We start from the raw sequence: 21681 nt of genomic DNA, 5'->3' as shown, positions 1-21681 counted from the left end.
TAGGCTACATCTTGTCATCGCGAATCAGTTGATTTTATAGAATAGAAACATGGTGACATTTTACAAAGGTGTGCGTGCACTCAACAGTTGTTATTAATGGAATGTGTTTGGAAAAACTGTTGAAAGCCGAAATGCGTTGGTTCTACATTTAGCAAGGAGCTTTTTTAAAAAAACATTTAATTCCATTGTCCTCCAAGTGTTGCTGAATCTCCTCTCCTTCAATGGTATTGTATTAAACCTGGGTTCCTAGTAAACTAGACTTGTGGAAGAACAACTGCATTGAAGGTGCGCGCCTTCCCACGAATTCCCAGTTGCTGCGCATTCTTATTTCTCTCCATCAAAGGGCGAGGTTCAAGCAGAGGCAGGTGTCGAATTAATGACGGGCTTTTCCTCAGAATTGTACTTATCACGATAGGGAGCTTTACTTTCCATATGTATTGCTGTTGATAGATTACATGGTTATTAGTGTGTGATGAGACAAGATGTTTGTTACACACCTTTTGCTAAGAGTATGACATCATCAGCACTCTAAGGTTAATAACATAGTCTCGAAACTGCTGCAAAATGTACACAGTTCTCTTTCCACTGATACTGCAATTGTCTAGCTACACTGGGAGACACAAACATAAATTGTTAGATTGAAAATAGAGTTAATAGGCTGGCTGCGACATGTAAACTAAGGAGAGAGAGAGAAAAAAATCTGTGTCTGGTGAGACTGTGTCCAATACTTTTACTGCCAGTTTTCTGGCTCTGTTGGCCCGCTTCATCAAGGGAATCAGGTCGCCCTCCGACTCTCCTCTGACGCTACAGCAACGCTTACCAAACGCCAGGACAACACAACATATACGTTTCTTATTTATCTTATAGCTCAGGCAGTGCGCCAAGTTTGCCTCCAGAATAAGCTGATGGTGTATTCCCTCTCACCATAAATCCCTGTATTAGAAATGAAACACTAAGCAGTCGAGAGCCTCAACGATGATTCAGAATAAGTACAGCACAGCACAACCGGGAGGTGCAGGTGCCCATATTTCTCTATCTTTTTGGCTCTCTTTCTCCCCCATCTCTTTCTCTCTCTCTGACTCTCTCTCCATTCTATTTCTCTATCTCTTTCTATGAAGTGATCTAGGGTAACTGGAGTCTTCTTTTTTCCTATTCTATTTCATGCACTTGTCTAAGTATTTCCAAAAGGCTCAGGACAGTGCAGGTGGGTTTGAATAAAAATGGAAAAATAAAGGTAAAGAAAGTGGTACACCTGCGAGTCAGTGAGCACAGCAGGTACATTTGTTGTTCTGGACGTTTATGGAGCTGGTGGTCAACAGAGTGTTAATTAAATAGTGTAGATCCCGTTAATGGATCAATATGACAAAAGCCAGTGAAAGTGCAGGGCTTCATTAAAAACAACAGAAATCTCATAATTAAAATTCCTCAAACATAGAATTATTTTACACCATTTTAAAGATAAACTTGTTGTTAATCCCACCACAGTGTCCGATTTCAAAAAGGCTTTACAGCGAAAGCACACCAAACGATTATGTTAGGTCTGCACCTAATCACAGAAAAACACAGCCATTTTTCCAGCCAAAGAGAGGAGTCACAAAAAGCAGAAATAGAGATCAAATTAATCACTAACCTTTGATCTTCATCAGATGACATTTATAGGACTCCATGTTACACAATACATGTATGTTTTTTTCAATAAAGTTCATATTGACATCCAAAAATCTCAGTTGACATTGGTGCGTTACTTTCAGTAATGTTTTGCTTCCAAAACATCCGGTGATTTTGCAGAGAGCCACATCAATTTACTGAAATATTCATAATAAACATTGATAAAAGATAACTGTTATGCATGGAACTTTAGATCCACTTCTCCTTAATGCAACCGCTGTGTCAGATTTAAAAAAAGATTTACAGAAAAAGCACACCATGCAATAATCTGAGTACAGCGCTCAGACAACAAAATGAGCTATACAGATATCTGGCATGTTGTGGCGTCAACAAAGTCAGAAATAGCATTATAAATATTCACTTACCTTTGATCTTCATCAGAATGCACCCCCAGGAATCCCAGTTCCACAATAAATGTTTGATTTGTTCGATAACGTCCATCATTTATGTCCAAATACCTCCTTTTTGTTCGTGCGTTTAGCCCAGTAATCCAAATTCATGAGGCGCGAGCAGACAAAGTCCAAAAGTTCCGTTACAGTCCGTAAAAACATGTCAAACGAAGTATAGAATCAATCTTTAGGCTGCTTTTATCATAAATCTTCAATAATGTTCCAACCAGAGAATTCCTTTCTCTTCAGAAATGCAATGGAATGCAAGCTAACTCTCACGTGAACGCGCGTGGTCAGCTCATGGCACTCTGGCAGACCTCTGACTCATTCAGCTCCCATTCCCCCCTCCCTCACAGTAGAAGCATCAAACAAGGTTCTAAAGACTGTTGACATCTAGTGGAAGCCTTAGGAAGTGCAATATGACCCCATAGACACTGTATATTCGATAGGCAATGAGTTGAAAAACTACAAAAATCCTGTTTGGATTTTTTCTCAGGTTTTTGCCTGCCATATGAGTTCTGTTGTACTCACAGACATAATTTTTTTTTAAGAAAGAAACTTCAGAGTGTTTTCTATCCAAATCTACCAATAATATGCATATATTAGTAACTGGGCCAGAGTAGCAGGCAGTTTACTGTAATCCCCTCTAAGCCGGCCTGAAGTGTGAGTGTGACGGGGTGTTGGCATGGTCCTTTATGGTCATAGTGTCCAGGTGAATGTTAAAGTGGCCATTCAGGGGGGAATGGGAGAGTACGCTTTACCTTGGTGCCTGATTACAGAGAGACAGGAGGTGTGCCCACCTCAGTGACCCTCTTCTCCCCTGTCTGCAGCTCACTCCACTGATCCAGCAAAAAGAAAGGGACACAGCCATGGCTGCATGTCAACTCCATTTATTACTGCAGAAACAGGTGCAGGGATGGGGACTACACACACTTCACTGCCCTTGGCCAGTTCACACACACACACACACACACACACACACACACACACACACACACACACACACACACACACACACACACACACATCTAATATTAAGGAAGTCTCAAGGTTTTGCTCGCCTGAGGAAGAGTATCTCATGATAAGCTGTAGACCGCATTATTTACCAAGAGATTTTTCATCTATATTTTTCATAGCTGTCTATTTACCACCACAAACCGATGCTGGCACTAAGACTGAACGAGCTGTATACAACCACAAGCAAACATGAACATGCTTATCATGAGGTAGCGCTCCTAGTGGTCGGGGACTTTAATGCGGGGAAACTTAAATTAATTTTACGTTCAGGGGATCTACATGTTTGAGGGTGGGAGTTGGAAGCAGATGTTAGTCACCTCTTCACTTTTGACGTTGAGACCGGTGTTTTGCAGGTACTATTTAATGAAGCTGCCAGTTGAGGACTTGTGAGGCGTCTGTTTCTCGAACTAGACACTCTAATGTACTTGTCCTCTTGCTCAGTTGTGCACCGGGGCCTCCCACTCCTCTTTCTTTTCTGGTTAGCGCCAGTTTGTGCTGTTCTGTGAAGGTAGTAGTACACAGCGTTGTACGAGATCTTCAGTTTTTGGCAATTTATCGCATGGAATAGCCTTCATTTCTCAGAACAAGAATAGACTGACGAGTTTCAGAAGAAAGTCTTTGTTTCTGTCCATTTTAAGCCTGTAGTCGAACTCACAAATGATGATGCTCCGGATACTCAACTAGTCTAAAGAAGGCCAGTTTTATTGCTTCTTTAATCAGCACAACCATTTTCAGCTGTGCTAACATAATTGCAAAATGGTTTTCTAATGATCAATTAGCCTTTTAAAATGATAAACTTGGATTCGCTAACACAACATGCCATTGGAACACAGGAGTGATGGTTGCTGATAATGGCCCCCTTTGTAGATATTCCCAAGAAGTCTGCTGTTTCCAGCTACAAAAGTCATTTACAATATTAACAATGTCTACAGTGTATTTCTGATCAATTTGATTATTTTAATGGTCATCAAAAAAAAAAAATCTTTCAAAAACGAGGACATTTCTAAATGACCCCAAACTTTTGAACGGTAGTCTACATATTACCTCAATTAAGACGACTAACCTGTGCCCCCGCACATTGACTCTGTACCGGTACACCCTGTATCGCCTCGCTGCTGTTATTTTATTGTTGCTCTTTAATTATTATTATCATTTATTTTTTACTTCAGTTTATTTGAGTAATTACTTTCTTAACACTTATTTTTCTTAACTGTATTGTTGGTTAAGGGCATGTAAGTAAGAATTTCACTGTAAGGTCTACTACACCTGTTGTATTCAGCGCATGTGACACATCTATTTTGATTTGATACACACACAAACACACTGCCAAAATTCAAGATACGAACTCACACATTTAGAAAACAAAGGTAAAAAGGTAGAAAATATCTGTTATTGTGATCTTATCAAGCTTAGCTAAGCCAAAAAGTAAAAACACACCTGTCCCTCACCCACACACAATCCCCAGCCATGCCCTCACTTGACCCTTTAGCTTACCTTTGCATTGAACATGAACATTTTTGAGAGGTTTTGGATACAGATTAGGCTAGACCACATCCCTCCTAACAGAAGCTTTGTATTTTAAAGATCCTGAATTAGTGATAATTATGTCTGGTGAAGGAGCACAATAAGCCCAACGCAGTGCCAGTAATGTTGACAGTAATGATGGAAGCCAGTCATTAGTGCTGATGGCGATCTGAAACACACTCTCTCCCTCTCGCTCTCTCTTTCTGCTCTTTCTCTTTCTTTGTGAGGGGTGCAGCGCTCCACCCAATGTCAGCTCTGAGCTGTGCTAGATGTGCCTGATGCGTATCTCTCACCCCTGGTGCTGTGTGTGAGACTGAGTTACAGATGAGCGTAAAAACAGCCTGTTATCATGTCTTTATGGATCATTGCTTCTCGATACTCCGCCCTGGGCCATAAACACATAGGTCAGGTGGCTTGACCCCAGTATCCTCCTACATGTTATGATGAGCTGCTTGTCTAGTACTGTTGAGTACCTTTGGAGATATTAGCTGTTGGAGGAGTTGAAAGTCTTGCTCTCCAGTGGCTTAATGAAGGGAGGATATCGATGCAGATAGCCAACCCTGTGATGTTAGAGTGCTCTTAAAAATGTATTTGGTTGTAGCTGGTATTGACTGCATCCATACTGGAGTAAAAGCTTCCTGTAAATGATGCTGCTGACGAAAACACATGCACACACAGACACATTTCTGTAAGACTAAGCAAAGCAGGGAGTGAGCAGATCTTCAGTGCTCTCTCCCTTGATGACTGTGGTTTAGCGGTTGACTTTAATGGACTGTAAGGTCAACCCAAGTCTTAACTCTGTTCAGGGAGGGTTTGACCTTGTGGGGAAAGTTAACCATCCATATTTTCTCTGACTGGAGCAAAGCAATTTATCTTTCATGGGTTTAAGACGGAAAGAAGCAATAGGTAGGAGGGGACCATTTTCCCGGGCAAGAAACTGATAATTAGAGTAAATATGTCCCCACAAGGAGAGAGCCAGGTTTGATATCAGCCCGTTGTAGCCTAATTATACAAAATGCCAATGGATATAAGTTCATTAAATGTGCCAACTGAAAAGGCTACTGTCTTGGGAAAATTAAATAATGGCTTATTTGTGTGCCTGTGGTACTGTAGTGTAGAGAGAGAATGAGAAACTTGTGGACTAACCGACAGTGTTTGGCTGTCTTGATGTCATGAGCACACACACACACACACACACACACACTATAACAGCGTGTCGTGCAGGAGGAGAGGAGGTGGCAGTGCGATTGCCGTCGTCCTGTTTCCGCAACGTCCCCATCTCTTCGTTTGTATGCGCAGATCATCCTTCTGTCAGGCAGGTAATTGATGGGGAAGAGCTGCAAAGCCCGGTACTCCCAAATCCTCCGTACAAATAGAAACAGCCAGGCAGCCAGAAAGAAAGAAAGAGGGAACCAGTGATTGTCTGAGGCTGACCATACTGCACTGCTAGCAGGCAGCCTTGTCTGTCTCAGTGCCAGACTGTATATCTCTCTTTCCATTCGCTCTCTTCTCTGGTCCATCATTCTCTGACTTTAAGTTGTATTTGGGTATATGGGGAGTGAATTAATGACAGCGATGGTGCTCATTATAAGTCTATGTTCCAGTGTCGTCTGTGATGATTCCATCCCGTCGTATAAATAAGAACTGCTGTGTGTGTGTGTGTGTGTGTGTGTGTGTGTGTGTGTGTGTGTGTGTGTGTGTGTGTGTGTGTGTGTGTGTGTGTGAGAGAGCTACTGAACCCTGCGAAGGCATCATCTCCTTATCCCGACCAGCCAGCTGACAGAAGAGAGTGAGGATACATGATGTAGAGCTGCTTATAGGGCACTATCCCTGCTGAAGTAAAATGGTTGTGAAATACTAATGAGGTGATGGTGATGGCTTTGGTGCTTAAGAAGGAGATGCTCTCCACTCTGGATGGGGAGGTGTGTGTGTGAGTGCTGATTTATGATGAGTGCTGTTTGTGTGTGGCCATGATGGCTGTCCACTACACACACATACCTACACACCAGCTGATTGCTGAACTTTCACGTGAGCTAACGTTTTACATACCTCTTCACTTCTCAATTCCTCTATCTCTCTGCCCTTGTGCCTGTGATTTTATTGATTCTGTCCAGTGCGTCTCTGATGGGATGAACTCTGTGTCATTTCAATGTGGCTGAGCATTACAACAGTCTCGTTACAAGCCAAAGGGAATGCTTGTTTTGAAAGTAGCCCATTATGCCCTTTCCCCGCCACCCTTCCAGCTCGGAGAGAGGGTGGTAACCAGTGCAGACATGAGAGGCCAGAGAGTGTTGGACTTGTTTCACCTCTGTCTCAAGCTCTTCCCCCTCGCTCTGTTCGCTGGTCCGCCTGTTGCCTTTCATTCCTTGTGATCCATATCAGATGGTCGGAACAAAATGTCACATCTGTGGGAGAGGGAATCAATCACAGCCTGCATTCACCCTGACATCCGCCGTACCTCCCCTGGTCTCCTAGATGGCGACATGGTGCCAGATATCCTACAGCAGATTGGAGATTACCTTGGCCGTTAGAAGAAGTGAGTTGCCGTCAGAGGACTAGGAAGTAGCGTACACAAAGCACTATATTGATGACCGAGGAGGCCACTTGCAGGCAATTGGAATAGCTTTCCCCTTTTTTTGATTTTGATGTGAGCATGTGGTGGAATGAGGGAGCCAGTGGCCGTGTCCGAAATCTGGCTTGCCTACTACCATATCCCCGGAAAGTAGGGTACTGCACCACCCTCTTAAAAATGTTTAAACAAATAACATGTAATAAAAAGATACATTCACTGGGCATTTAGTGCTGTATTAGCGGAGCGATATACAGTGCATTTGGACAGTATTCAGACCCCTTCCCCTTTTCCACATTTTGTTAAGTTACAGCCTTATTCTAAAATTGATTAAATTAATTTGTTTCCTCGTCAATCTACACACAATACCCCATAATGACAAAGACGAAAACAGGTTTTTGAAAAAACTAAAATATCACATTTACATAAGTATTCAGACCCTTTACTCAGTACTTTGTTGAAGCATTTTTGGCAGCGATTACAGCCTCGAGTCTTCTTGGGTATGACGCTACAAGCTTGGCACACCTGTATTTGGGGAGATCGTCACCAGACTTCATCTTCATCAACCATATCTCTGACCACCTTCCTCTGTTCAAGCCACATGAACTGTCCTTCTCCATCTTTGGAGGATGCATGGACTCAGACTTGTCCTCTATTGGTTGACCTCGACAACTATAGCTAGGCTACACATTATGTATAGCTTGTTTGTTTTTCGCTTTTCATGTAATCAATTATTATACCAAAGATGTTGACACTCAAGTTTCAGTCAAATTAATATTAGCAAAAGCAGTGTGCAGGTTTATTTTTACTTTCAAATGATCTAATTGTTACCATGCACCTGCAACAAGATGCTCAAATGTGCGAGTGCATTTTTTTATGTTGAAATGTTGAAAGTAAAACACAACAGTAGATGTACCGGTATCAAATATATGTTTTTATTACAAACAATAAATACTTTTAATGAAAACAGAAATCCACTTTGGGTTTTAAAAAGGATTTCACCAAAAACAGTAGAAAATGAATAACTGAATAGCTATAAATAAAATACATAAAATGACTTCTTAATCATGGCCTATAAAATAGCCAAAAGGCGTGTCTCCCTGGCAGTCACATCCTTCTCCCGCCACCACATCTGGACCCTTCTGGGAGGGAGAGGAGGAGATGATGACCGGTGGGGTGATGGAGTGGCATACCCTGCAGCACCTCATCTATCACCGCATACCATTTCCAGTATGCGGTTGTGGCCTCCCCTCCCTCCGTACTGACTCTGGTGCAGAGAGCTTTCAACTCCTGAAAAATATAGAAAAGCATAGCTTTGAGCATCAAACATACATGTACTACATGTAAAGGCCTGTAAAAGGTAGTATGCCAATTGCATTTCTCTGGAATAGTTTCACATTTCTAAAATGTACAGTACCTTCAGAAAGTATTCAAACCCCTTGACTTCTTCAAAATGTTGTTGTTTTACTGGACTACACACTGGACTACACACAATACACCATGATGTCAATGAGGAATCATGTTTTTAGAAATGTTAACAAATGAATAAATTAAAAGCTGAAATGTCAATAAGTCAGGGGCACAGCTTTCACTGGGGATGGGGACCGGGGACGGGGGCCTGCCCCCCACACATTCTGAAATTGCACTCCTCTGAGTGGTCAGGTAGTCTGTTTTCAGTGTTTATACGACTGGATACATTTAAAATATTAAAATGTTATGTCCCCCCCACTTCTAAAACCAAAGTTGCGCCCGTGATAAGTATTCAACCCCTTTGCTTAACAACTCACATAATAAGTTGCATGGACTCACTCTGTGTGCAATAATAGTCTTTCATGATTTTTGAATGACTACCTCATCTCTGTACCCCACACATACTATTATCTGTAATGTTACTCAGTCGAGCAGTGAATTTCAAATACAGATTCAACCACAAAGACCAGGGATGTTTTCCAATGCCACCAAAAGTTGGACACTGATTGGTAGATTAAAAAAGCAGACATGAAATATCCCTTTGAGCATGGTGAAGCATGGTAATTACATGTTGAATGGTGTATCAATACACCCAGTTACTGCAAAGTTACAGGCATTCTTCCTAACTCAATTGCTCGAAAGGACGGACACCGCTCAGGGATTTCTCCATGAGGTCAATGGTGACTTTAAAACAGTTGCAGAGTTTAATGGCTGTGAAAGGAGAAACTTAGGATGGATCAACAACATTCTAGTTACTCCACAATACTAACCTAAATGACAGAGTGAAAATAAATGAGCCTGTACAGAATAAAAACATTCCAAAACATGCATCCTGTTTGCAACAAGACACTAAAGTGAAGGTGCAAAAAATATGGCAAAGAAATTAACTTTACGTCCTGAATACAAAGCGTTATGTTTGTGGCAAATCCAACACAACACATTACTGAGCATCACCCTTCATATTTCCAAGCATATTGGTGGCTGCATCATGTTATGCGTAAGCTTGTCATCGGCAAGGACTAGATCAGTAACCTAAAACACAAGGCCAAGTATACACTGGAGTTGCTTACCAAACTTACCAAGACGACATTGCTTACCAAGGAGTTGCTTACCAAGAAAGTTCCTGGGTGGGCTAGTTACAGTTTTGACTTAAATCGTCTTGAAAATCTATGGCAAGACTTGAAAAAGGCTGTCTGTCTAGCAACGATCAACAATATTTGTTTGTACAATACGGGTGTGTAAAGCTCTGAGACTTACCCAGAAATACTCACAGCTATAATCACTGACAAAGGTGATTCTAACATCTACTGACTCAAAGGTGTGTATACTTATGTAAATTAGATATTTCTGTATTTCATTTTCAATAATTATGTGGGTTAGGGTTAGGGGTTAGGGTTCAGGTTAGGGTTAAAACATGTTTCACTTTGTCATTATGGGGTATTGTGTGTAAATGGGTGGGAAAAAACACAATTGAATCCATTTTGAAATCAGGCTCTAACACAACAAAATGTGGAATAAGTCCAGGGGTGTGAATACTTTCTGGAGGCACTATAGTCGTGGCCAAAAGTTTTGAGAATGACACAAATATTAATATTCACAAAGTCTGCTGCCTCTGTTTGTATGATGTCAATTTGCACATACTCCAGAATGTTATGAAGAGTGATCAGATTAATTTCAAAGTTTGCCATGCAAAGGAACTGAATCCCCCCAAAACATTTCCACTGCATTTCAGCCCTCCCACAAAAGGACCAGCTGACTTCATGTCGGTGATTCTCTCGTTAACAAAAGTGTGAGTGTTGACGAGGACAAGGCTGGAGATCACTCTGTCATGCTGATTGAGTCGAATAACAGACTGGAAGCTTCAAAAGGAGGGTGGTGCTTGGAATCATTGTTCTTCCTCTTTCAATCATGGTTCCCTGCAAGGAAACATGTGCCGTCATCATTGCTTTGCACAAAAAGGGCTTCACAGGCAAGGATATTGCTGCCAGTAAGATTGCACCTAAATCAAATATTTATCGGATCATCGAGCGGTTCAATTGTTATGAAGAAGGCTTCAGGGCGCCCAGGACTCTCTCCTAAAGTTGATTCAGCTGCGGGATCGGGGCACCACCAGTACAGAGCATGCTCAGGAATGGCAGCAGGCAGGTGTGAGTGCATCTGCACGCACAGTGAGGCAAAGACTTTTGGAGGATGGCCTGCTGTCAAGAACAGCAGCAAAGAAGCCACTTCTCTCCAGGAAGAACATCAGGGACAGACTGATATTCTGCAAAAGGTACAGGGATTGAACTGCTGAGGACTGGGGTAAAGTTGTTTTCTCTGAATCCCCTTTCCGATTGTTTGGGGCATCCGGAAAAAAAGCTTGTCCGGAGAAGACAAGGTGAGCGCTACCATCAGTCCTGTATCATGTCAACAGTAAAGCATCCTGAGACCATCCATGTGTGGGGTTGCTTCTCAGCCAAGGGAGTGGGCTCACTCACAATTTTGCCCAAGAACACAGCCATGAATAAATAATGGTACCAACACATCCTCCAAGAGCAACTTCTCCCAACCATCCAGGAACAGTTTGGTGACGAACAATGCCTTTTCCAGCATGATGGAGCAACTTGTCATAAGGCAAAAGTGATAGCTAAACGGCTCGGGGAAGAAAACATCAATATTTTGGGTCCATGCCAGGAAAATCCCCAGACCTTAATCCCATTGAGAAAAAAGAGTCAACACTGCAAATATTGACTCTGCATCAACTTCATGTAATTGTCAATAAAAGCTTTTGACACTTATGAAATGCTTGTAATTATACTTCAGAATTCCATAGTAACATCTGACAAAAATATCTAAAGACACTGAAGCACCAAACTTTGTGGAAATTAATATTTGTGTCATTCTTAAAGCCTTTGGTCACGACTGTATATCTGTTGTTGCTGACAGAGAAAGGGAAACTTTATTAGCCAAATACAGCAATACATGTAAAGATAACATACAGTAGCGTACCGTGTATTTTTGCTTTTGTTTCTACCAGTTGTTTTTCACCCATGCACGTGACAACTGCCCCTCCAACTCACACTCCTTCACCTAGATCCTGAAAAGACATAAGATGAAATACAACATTAACCAAAACATTATCAAAGTTATTGTTGTGAGTACTTTCTACAGAAGTCTAGACTGCCACATACTTGATCAAATTGGAGTGGCAAGGTGAAACAGTAACAAGAGCAGCTTATCATTACTTTCACCATAACATGTTATGTGCAATGAACCTACCTAGACCCATTCAGGCTGTAATCGTTCAGGTAGAAACTAATATTACGTAGCATGAACATTACAATCAGCTCAACACAAATAAACTGAAGTGTCAAATCAGGAGAAATAGAAGAAAAGATAAGTGTGAGGTTGAGCACCACTGTGGATAATAGGAATGTAGCTAGGCTACCATGTTCTTAACGTATAGCTAGTGGCAGTTCATAGTGCAGTAGCAAGAGAGCTAACAACGGCCACATGACAAAACCTTTTTTAGCTGCATTTCTCCTGCCATGTTTGCCACTGAATTAAATGCCTTGTATAGTCATCAGACCCTGGAAAAGTTTGAACACAAGTATTTACAACATCTAGCTAGCTAACTAGGCCATTGTTAAATGAAAAAATCTCTCAACAGCAAGCAATTAACCCTGTAGCTAACGTTACTGTTTGAACAGTTACAACTTCTCGGCCTTCTAAAGCACATAGCTAGCTGAAGACACGGCAGGCAGTAGGCCGCAGATCTGTTTTCAAAGATGTAACATTACAATTAAATAATTATGGTCATTTTAAGCAGAACAAAAATGACTTACATTTGAACACCTCTGCAGAAGCTTCACTATTCGCCATCTTCCAAGTTGTTTACTTGAAGAGATCTAGCTATCAGAACTCACAGCCTCCATCTTCCAATGCATTGTGGCTGTGAAATTCAGAAAGGCTGCAGCAAATTCTACTAGATGAAAAGCCAAAATTAGTACAACATCCTGGCACACTCGATTTACAAAAATTCACATATTATTAGACCATATTTTTTCGCAAACTCAAACAGCTTGCTATTTAGCAAGTATGGGGATAGGACACGGCCAGAGCTTTAGTCTGCCTTTGACATGGGGCTGGGAGTTCAATTGAATTCCTTTAGATGCAATTATTGTCCTTTTTTAATGGTTTGGTTGTGTATCGTGACTGAGTGGAGGCATTTCATTGTATAATGCAGTCTGAAATGATGGCGAAATAGACAGGATGTTATTGCCAATTTCCTTTTCCATTCCATAGTCATCATCCACCATGTACTTTATTTTGTAACCCATACAGTGTTTGATGTGTAGCAGCACATCCATCATATAGCATCCTACTGTAATTACATATCATCAGACATGAGCGACAAATCCCGTGAAGATTGTAACAGTCAATTTGATAGGAACATAGGAAATTAGAAATTGGGAGCTGCCTGTCCTTTGGACACATAAAAAAAGAAAAATTTCAGTTGTCTATGTGTACAGTACACTTCAAAGAAAATACATATATTTTTAGAAGAACACTCTGTTGAATGTTCCAATAAAGAACCTATTATTAAGTCAATGGTGGTTGGTTTAAAGAAATCCCAAAACGTGTTAGTCATTAAGCGGGCTTGCGTAGCTACTTTTGGGGGGACTGGAAGCTATTGTTCTACAGGGAGCGTGATGGATGGGCGAGCGTTGAGAAGATTTAGACCTGTCTGATTACAGCTCTGTCATGTGTTGAGTAAGGCACTTCCATCAACCCCCTGTCTGTCACTGGAGCCAGCATGGGACCCACTGCTGGTCGCTCCCTGTGCAGTGACCAGCATGCCCCGGCGGATACACAGGAAGTACAAAAGTCAGAGTTTCTTCTCTGAGGTAGAGCATCAGTTTTACCTAGTCACCGACAATACACAGACTGTTTCTGTAATCGTTACTTGTCAAATCCTTGCTTCCTCCGTCCATTGTTCTGCAGTTCCTTTCAAATTGCATTGGTGGAGAGGATCCAGGGTCTATCTATTCTCCTCCAATGAGTTTTGAGAGGAATTGAGGAAACAAGGACAACTGGTAATATTTCTAACCACAGCCTGTAAAAAACAAATACTTCTCAAATGACACAAGTTCTTGGGAAACTAGCTATGAAACAACCCGCATCGGTGGAAGAAATTAGCAGACGTTTGGCAGTTTGGTTCATTTCCTGTTGTTGTAGGCTGTGTGTCTATCCTGGGTGAAGCCAGGCAGTAATTATCCTGCTGTCCTATATGTGCCTCTCTAAGGTGAGGGGGTCTTTAATTAAACTGCAGTAGCCCAGGCCCTGCTCCGAGGCTCTGCTCCGAGGCTCTGCTCTGACCGTTGCTCTGAAGCTGCTAGGTGAGGTGAGGCAGGTCGGTCCAGCGAGACTGCTGGAGCATCTGCCTGTGCTGGATGCTCTGTGCTTAGGGTGTGCGGGAGACATGGAAGAGGGAGGAAAAGGTATTTCAGTAACATTTTAATGATACAGGTTGACTCTTCACTTAACACTCCTTCCCTCCCAATGCACAGAAGACTGCACACAGAAATTCACACACACACACACACACACACACACACACACACACACACACACACACACACACACACACACACACACACACACACACACACACACACACACACACACACACACACAGGGCAAACACACATTCAATCACACATGCACGCTCGTTATACATTTACCTTCAATCACATGCCATTATCTGGTTTTCACCACTTCTATCTGTGGGGAGTTTTAGTGAGCATTCTAGATTTGTCTCTGGAGCCACCAGACTGGATTTGATTTTCATTAGGATTTCATGTCTTGGCTGTCATTTCTCCCCACCCTGCACGCTTTGGTGGACACAATTTTCCGCTGCGGTGGACCCACACGGTGGACTGGTTGTTTTTTTTATGCTGCACTTGATCCACACCGGGTGGCTGGTTATCAATGTGTTCTCTCGCACTGAGGGGGCTGTCCGGCCTCTCTCAAAACTGCTTCTACACACGCAGAACACAACACACACACACCTACATATCTTCACACATGCAAACCCACACACACAAATAACCACATACACATCCACATTCCCAATGGCAACACATGTGGGTGTGTGTTTAAAGTCTGTTGATGTTTGTGGTAATACTGAATGTTTATCCAATTGTGTGAGAGCTGAATGGATGTGAGATAATGTGGTGCGATCAGAAGAGTAGAAAGGCGTTGATCTGGAGGAAATATTCTGTTCATCATTCACTCAATGATTTCCTAATGTAAATGTCACACAGACTGCCCAGACTATTAAACACAAGCAAACAGAGAGCCAAGTGCCAATCAAAATGAATGTTAATCTTCATAACATCGCATGGTCAGACTCACACAACACAAGGCTGGCCAGCATTATGACTCACTAATCTCTGAGCCTTAAGTAGGAAGGACTCCAGTTCCTTAAATAAAAGCTTCTGTATGTCTACCACCACTGGAAATAAACTGCCTGTCAGCACCATAGTCATTACTGAATTTTTCATGTTCCCATCCGTTTACAGTATTCTAATCTACCGAGTCTTCTGTTAACTTAGGATGCAGTATTGATGCTACCAATACAGTACTTGGGAATCATATAATGAGCATGTGAGTGGCTTCAGTAGTCTGACTTTTATTAGGAGTCTATGCTCTATTGGCTCCAGAGCTGGTTATCTAGTAGGTCACAGCCCTGATCTATGTCATCTCCCCAGTAAGAGAAGCCATGGTCATTAAAGGCCTAGTGTAGTGTGCAACAGACATGCTTATATTAGCATGCACTGTCTGATCATTTATTGCATCCTCCTGTGCCAGCTCATTTACTCAGCCTGATCTCATAGACGTAACATAGTAAATGTAAATCTGGGACACTCAAATAAGTATGATATGTTATGGTTGGTATGGTTACGTAAGACAGGTTACTTAAGGCAAAATTGAAAGTAAGATGGGCTGGAGGGGTGGGAGTATAAAGCGAATGTCTAGCAACCCAAAGGTAGCATTTTCCAATTTTAGCTAATTAGAAACGTTGTAACTACTTACTAGATGTTAGCTAACCCTTCCCATAACCCTAACCCTTTAACCTAACTCCTAACCTTAAGCCTAATCTTAACCCCTAACGCTGACCCAGCTAACGTTAGCCACCTAGCTGACGTTAACAACAACAAATTGGAATTCTTAACATATTGTCACGACTTCCGCCGAAGTTGGCTCCCCTGCCTGTTCGGGCGGTGCTCGACGGTCGTCGTCACCGTCCTACTAGCCACTACCGATCCCTTTTTCGTTTGTCTGTTGGTTTTGTCTTATTAGTTTCACCTGTGTGTATTTTAGTTTAATTAGCGTCCTTATATATAGTAGGTTGTCCCGCCCTTGTTTTGTGCGGGATTGTTTTTGTCATATGGTGGTTTTTCGTGTGTTTTATTCTCCGGACTATTTTGGTCCTGTGTTAGGGCTGGGTATTTTATTCGCCCTGTGTGTTGGCGTGACCGTCGTTTGTGCGCCGGAGAATAAACGGACAAATAACTGAAACCTGCTCTCTGCGCCTGATTCCACCCACTTTAGTAATTCGTGACACATATCATACGACATGAATGATGGACATCCAAAAATCAATACATGTCATATGAAACGTGACATATCATATTAATTGGAATATCCCGGATTTAACTTTACTATGCTACGTCTAACCCTGAGTCCAGGTTGACTTACTATGTTCACATTCTCTTACATGTATGTGACTGACTGTCACAACTTTCGCCGAAGTCGGCTCCTCTCCTTGTTCGTGCGGCGTTCGGCGGTCGACGTCACCGTTCTTCTAGCCATCGCCGCTTCATTGTTCCATTTGTTTTGCCTTGTTTCCCCGCACACCTGGTTTACATTCCCTAATCACACTACATATATGTTCCCCCCATGTCTTTGTGTGGAATTGTTATTTGTTACGTGTTTTGTGTGACGTGCCAGGCTGGTGTTTCCCGGGTACCGTATTTCACCCGTAGTATGTTTATTGTTAACTCTTTTTCTTCATCGTGACTTTGTCGCGCTTTACACTTTCGCTTTTGGCTGGAGGTTTGTGTGACGCAGTTACGTCCGGCTGTTGTTTGCTTCTGCCTAATAAAGTGTGTGCCTGATCACAACTCTCTGCTCTCCTGCACCTGACTTCTACACCAGTAGCTCACAACCTTGACACCTACCGGCTTGATTCGGTCTTATGTAGCAAAATTTGAAATTGTTTTTTTTACATTGGATAAACGTAGAGACTCAGAACTAAAAAATGGTATATAATACACAACATTATTTATAAGTTAATGGCAAGCTAATAAAAAAAAAGCTTCAGGTTGTGAGTGTCATGAAATAAATGTAGGGCATTCTACCTGAGAATTTTTTACTTGGGCACTGTCTCGTTGGTCAAATGTTATATTCTAATTTGGCTCCCGAGTGGCTCAGCGGTCCAAGGCACTGCATCTCTGTGCTAGAGGCATCACTACAGACACCGTGGTTTATCCCATAGGGCGGCGTACAATTGGCATTGCATCACCTGGATTTGGCCGGTGTAGGCGGTCATAGTACATAAGAATTTGTTCTTAACTGACTTTCCTAGTTAAATTTCAAAAACATTTGACTTTGGTGCAGGTCGTGTTGACTATTCACATTAGCGTCTCTGGTAAACACACTATATCAAATCAAATCTAGGTTTATTCGTCACATGCACTGGATACAGAAAGTGTAACTGTTATAGTGAAATCGTATCTTGCATAGTGGAGTCTTTGTTTTAGACATGTAGCTAGCTATCTACATAAACAATTAACCATAATCCCAACTCATAATGTTACTAGCTATCATACTCTGCTTCCGTCGGGCATTCCACTGATTTAAAAACTCGGTCCTCCAGAAAGTGGAGAGCAACACTTCTGCAGTTATTCGTGATAGCTTTCAAGAAAGCCCTACTAAAAATTATTACCTACACATACTGAGCAAGCCTTTGTTATAGACAGAAGTGTGCTACATGAGAGACCAATCCGAACTCATCTCACGGCATGTCCAGCCCATCCATTATCTCAGCCAATTATGGCTGGCGGGAAGGCCTTTTACCGTGGCTAAAACAACTCGGCTCGTAATTTTAGAAGATTCGCATTTACAGATGGCTTGCAAGTTTGTTATTCAGGCATATTAAAGTTAAAATGTTCCAGAAGGCATTTCTGCCAAAAAAAATCATTTTGATAAAAAAATCAAATGTTTACGTTCAAATGCCTCTCATGTGAAGTAGTGATGCACGGCATATGCCTAGTTTCCTGAAACGAGTCACATATTCTGCTGCTCCAACCCTTTCTGGGAGTATACATCCTCAATCTGCGTTGTTCACAACTAAGTGCTTTTTGTATAAGTGTGTGTTTTTGTATTTCATGGTGTTTATTGTGCAGTAGAGAGGCTGATCTAAACAGGCAGACCTCAAAGCTCAACATAATAAACAATGTTGGTATTAAACTTTCATTGATGTTTCCTGATCGGTGTCATAAGTATTTGGACAACTTCACTTAGTGCATTACATTTAGTCAAAAGTTCAGTATTTGGTCCCATATTCCTAGAACACAATGACGTCATCAAGCTTCATGCAGTTTGTTTTTGGTTGTGTTTCAGATTACGTTGTGCCCACTAGAAATGAATGGTAAATAATGTATTGTGTCATTTTGGAGTCACTTTTATTGTAAATAAAAATAGAATACGTTTCTGAACACTGCAACCGTGATTACAGATAATCATTAATAAATTGTGAATAACTATGAGAGAGGAAGTTACAGATTCACAAAGATCATTCCCCCAAAACATGTTAAAGCTTTTTGAAGATCGAAGCCGGCTGCATTTGTTTATTAGGCTACTATGCAGTCTGACAAGTAAAAATAGCCGACAGTACATACTGTAATAAACATGGTAATGTCATGTTAGGAGGGGGGGCAGTTTTACAACTTAACCCCCACATCATAAATTCCGTAAAGAGACTCTCCCTGACCATGTAGTGGAGAGAGTGAGAGTTTCACAGTAGAACAAAGGAACTCTCGCCAAATTCTACTACATCCCCGAATTTGAGAATTGAACAATGTTCATATTTTGGAGAATGTGTAAACGGTCGGTGGAGAAGGCAGATACGACCCGGTCCGTTTTGTTTCATGTTTGTGACCTCATGAAAGACAATACAGCCACATTACCCTAACTATACAGGTGCCTCAGTTATGAGGTTTGCATCTAATTCTTGTATAAAATGAATGAGTAAAGATGAAACTATTTGTGAAATGATGTGATGTGAACTTTTAAAATTAGAAAATCATCCTCCCTATAAAGTTTAACTAAGTCAGTAGTCACGCCCAAGTGAATAGGCATTGGTTGGAAATTATGAACCAACCCCTTTTCTAAATTTTTATAAAAGCCCCCATGACCCAAAGTCACCTAAATTCCAAATAACGGGAGGACTTCAACCCTACAGGCCAGGAAACGTGAGAGCTTGCGCTACACGTGAAATAGTATGAATTCTGAACTATTGATCACTCAAGGAGAAGTGAGTCCTAGATGACAGCTTAACAGACTGCACTGAAAAGGTAGCAAATATAGTACGAGAACACTGAGCGACGTAGACAAATCTCCAGATTGAGATTAACTTCTCAGACCACGTGATCACACGACGACCCAGAAGATTCCACAAAAGGACAGGACAAACCATAGCCTCACATAACCAGCTTCATGTAAATACAATGCATTGCTTTTCCGAATGAGTGATCATTAGTGGCATATGTATTTATGTGAGAATAGCTTCCCAGGTCCGATAAAGACCAATGTTCCTCAGCCTTCCTTCCAAAACCCTGTTTCTTCTCTGAATCTATCGTGTTATAACCAAACTGTTTTTGCTTAGCCCACTGGGGAATCTTCCCTATCATTGTAAGTAACCAATATCTACTGTATGGTTGTTTATGCATTTCTGTGATTATTTAGTTAGTAAATAAATGATTAAGCCAATTGGTGTTTAAATGATTCATGGTTTAGGCTGGGTTCGTGCAGATAACCAACAATTTAAGATGTTTGGAATGAGACTGATGTGAGTTGAATAATAATAATAATAATTAATAATAAATTAATTTATAGAAGACTAATTGATCAGATATTAAAATATCTTAAGAGTTACAGTTGAAGTCGGAAGTTTACATACACTTAGGTTGGAGGCATTGTCTTGTTAACAAACTATAGTTTTGGCAAGTTGGTTAGGACATCTACTTTGTGAATGATACAAGTCATTTTTTCAACAATTGTTTAGACAGATTATTTAACTTATAATTCACTGTATCACAATTCCAGTGGGTCACAAGTTTACATACACTAAGCTGACGGTGCCTTTAAACAGCTTGGAAAATTCCAGAAAATTATGTCATGGCTTTAGAAGCATCTGATAGGCTAATTGACATCATTTGAGTCAATTGGAGTTGTATCTGTGAATGTATTTCAAGGCCTACCTTCAAACTCAGTGCCTCTTTGCTTGACATCATGGGACAATCAAAAGCTCTTAGTTAAATTGAACGAGACATCGAGATTGGCTGGATATCATAAGGTACCACTTGTAATAAACGTGATACACGTTGGGTGTCACATAAATAATTAGAAGGTAAAAGACGGGCGATTCTTCACCCCCAGGGGTCACTGATATCAGAAAGCTGAAATCAAACGAAAGTACAGAGGTCAGAACTTCCGTCGCCCAAGACAGAGGAATTTCAATGTGACACAGGAAAAACAAAATGTTTGCTCTCCCTTTGTTAGCTTTAGCATCTCGTGCAAGCTAATCCTACTTTGTACACTTTCAAGCATAACATAGGATCCCCTTAAATGCTTTATTATCCAAATGTTTAACCTCTTACCTCTACCTGGGACGCTTGCGTCCCAACTAGAGCTCTGGAAATGCAAATGCGCTACGCTAAATGCTAATAGTATTAGTTAAAACTCAAAAGTTCATTAAAATACACATGCAGGGTATCAAATTAAAGCTACACTCGTTGTGAATCCAGGCAACAAGTCAGATTTTTAAAATGCTTTTCGGCGACAGCATGAGAAGCTATTATCTGATAGCATGCACCAATACACTACAACAGAAAAGCACAGCAGGGGACGTAAACAAAATAATTAGCATTTCGGCGTTACACAAACCGCACAATAAAATAGAAAACAGTCATTACCTTTCACCATCTTCTTTGTTGGCACTCCTAGATGTCCCATAAACACTATTGGGTCTTTATTTCGATTAAATCGGGCCATATAAAGCCAAGATATCGTTATATGTAGACTGTGTGATAAACTAAAAAAACAGCGATTTCACAACGTAACGTCATTTTTTAAAATTCAAAAAGTAGACGATAAACTTTCACAAAACACTTCGAAATACGTTTGTAATGCTACTTTAGGTATTAGTAAACGTTAATAAGCGATAAAAATCATCCGTGGCGATGTAGATATCATTAGCTGTCGTCTTGGAAAAAATTTCAGGAGAGAGCTCTTCCGGAATGATCTGGGCGGAGACCGGAGGTAAGCGGTGCCCCTCTTTCGGTTCAACCAAGAATCAAAGATGATTAAATTCACAAGATACTCGACAACATGGGGATGCTGTGGGAGTTGAATGCTCGGTCTTATCTAATTCGGCTCACTGTTAACAATTGCGGTAGTGGCGCAAGGATATTTATTTCCATTTTCTGTGATCAGGTTTTCCTGCGCTTTCCGATGTAACGCACGTTATGTAATAGCCACAGTCGTGATTTAACCAGTTTTAAAAACGTCCGAGGGTTTCCTATACACACATTCTAACCATATGAACGTACTATATTCCTGGCATGAGTAGCAGGGCGCTGAAATGTTGCGCGATTTTTAACAAAATGTTCAAAAAAGTAGAGGGTCGACTGAAGAGGTTAAAGTGCGTGTGGGCGACCTCATGCAACCGCAACATGTCGGATAAAGCATACACTACCGGTCAAAAAGTTTTAGAAC

The 21681-nt window shown here is 41.3% G+C and overlaps 1 protein-coding gene across 1 annotated transcript in view; it reads left to right on the top strand.

Annotated features, from left to right (window-relative positions):
- Nucleotides 1-21681, top strand: part of LOC115109350 (cadherin-13-like) — a 635591-nt gene that overhangs the window by 1116 nt on the left and 612794 nt on the right. The window lies entirely within an intron of this gene.

Source organism: Oncorhynchus nerka, linkage group LG25 (assembly GCF_034236695.1).
Source record: "Oncorhynchus nerka isolate Pitt River linkage group LG25, Oner_Uvic_2.0, whole genome shotgun sequence".
NCBI lineage: Eukaryota > Metazoa > Chordata > Actinopteri > Salmoniformes > Salmonidae > Oncorhynchus > Oncorhynchus nerka.
The sequence above is the reverse complement of the archived record's forward strand: the minus strand, read 5'-3'. Positions and strand labels throughout refer to the sequence as shown.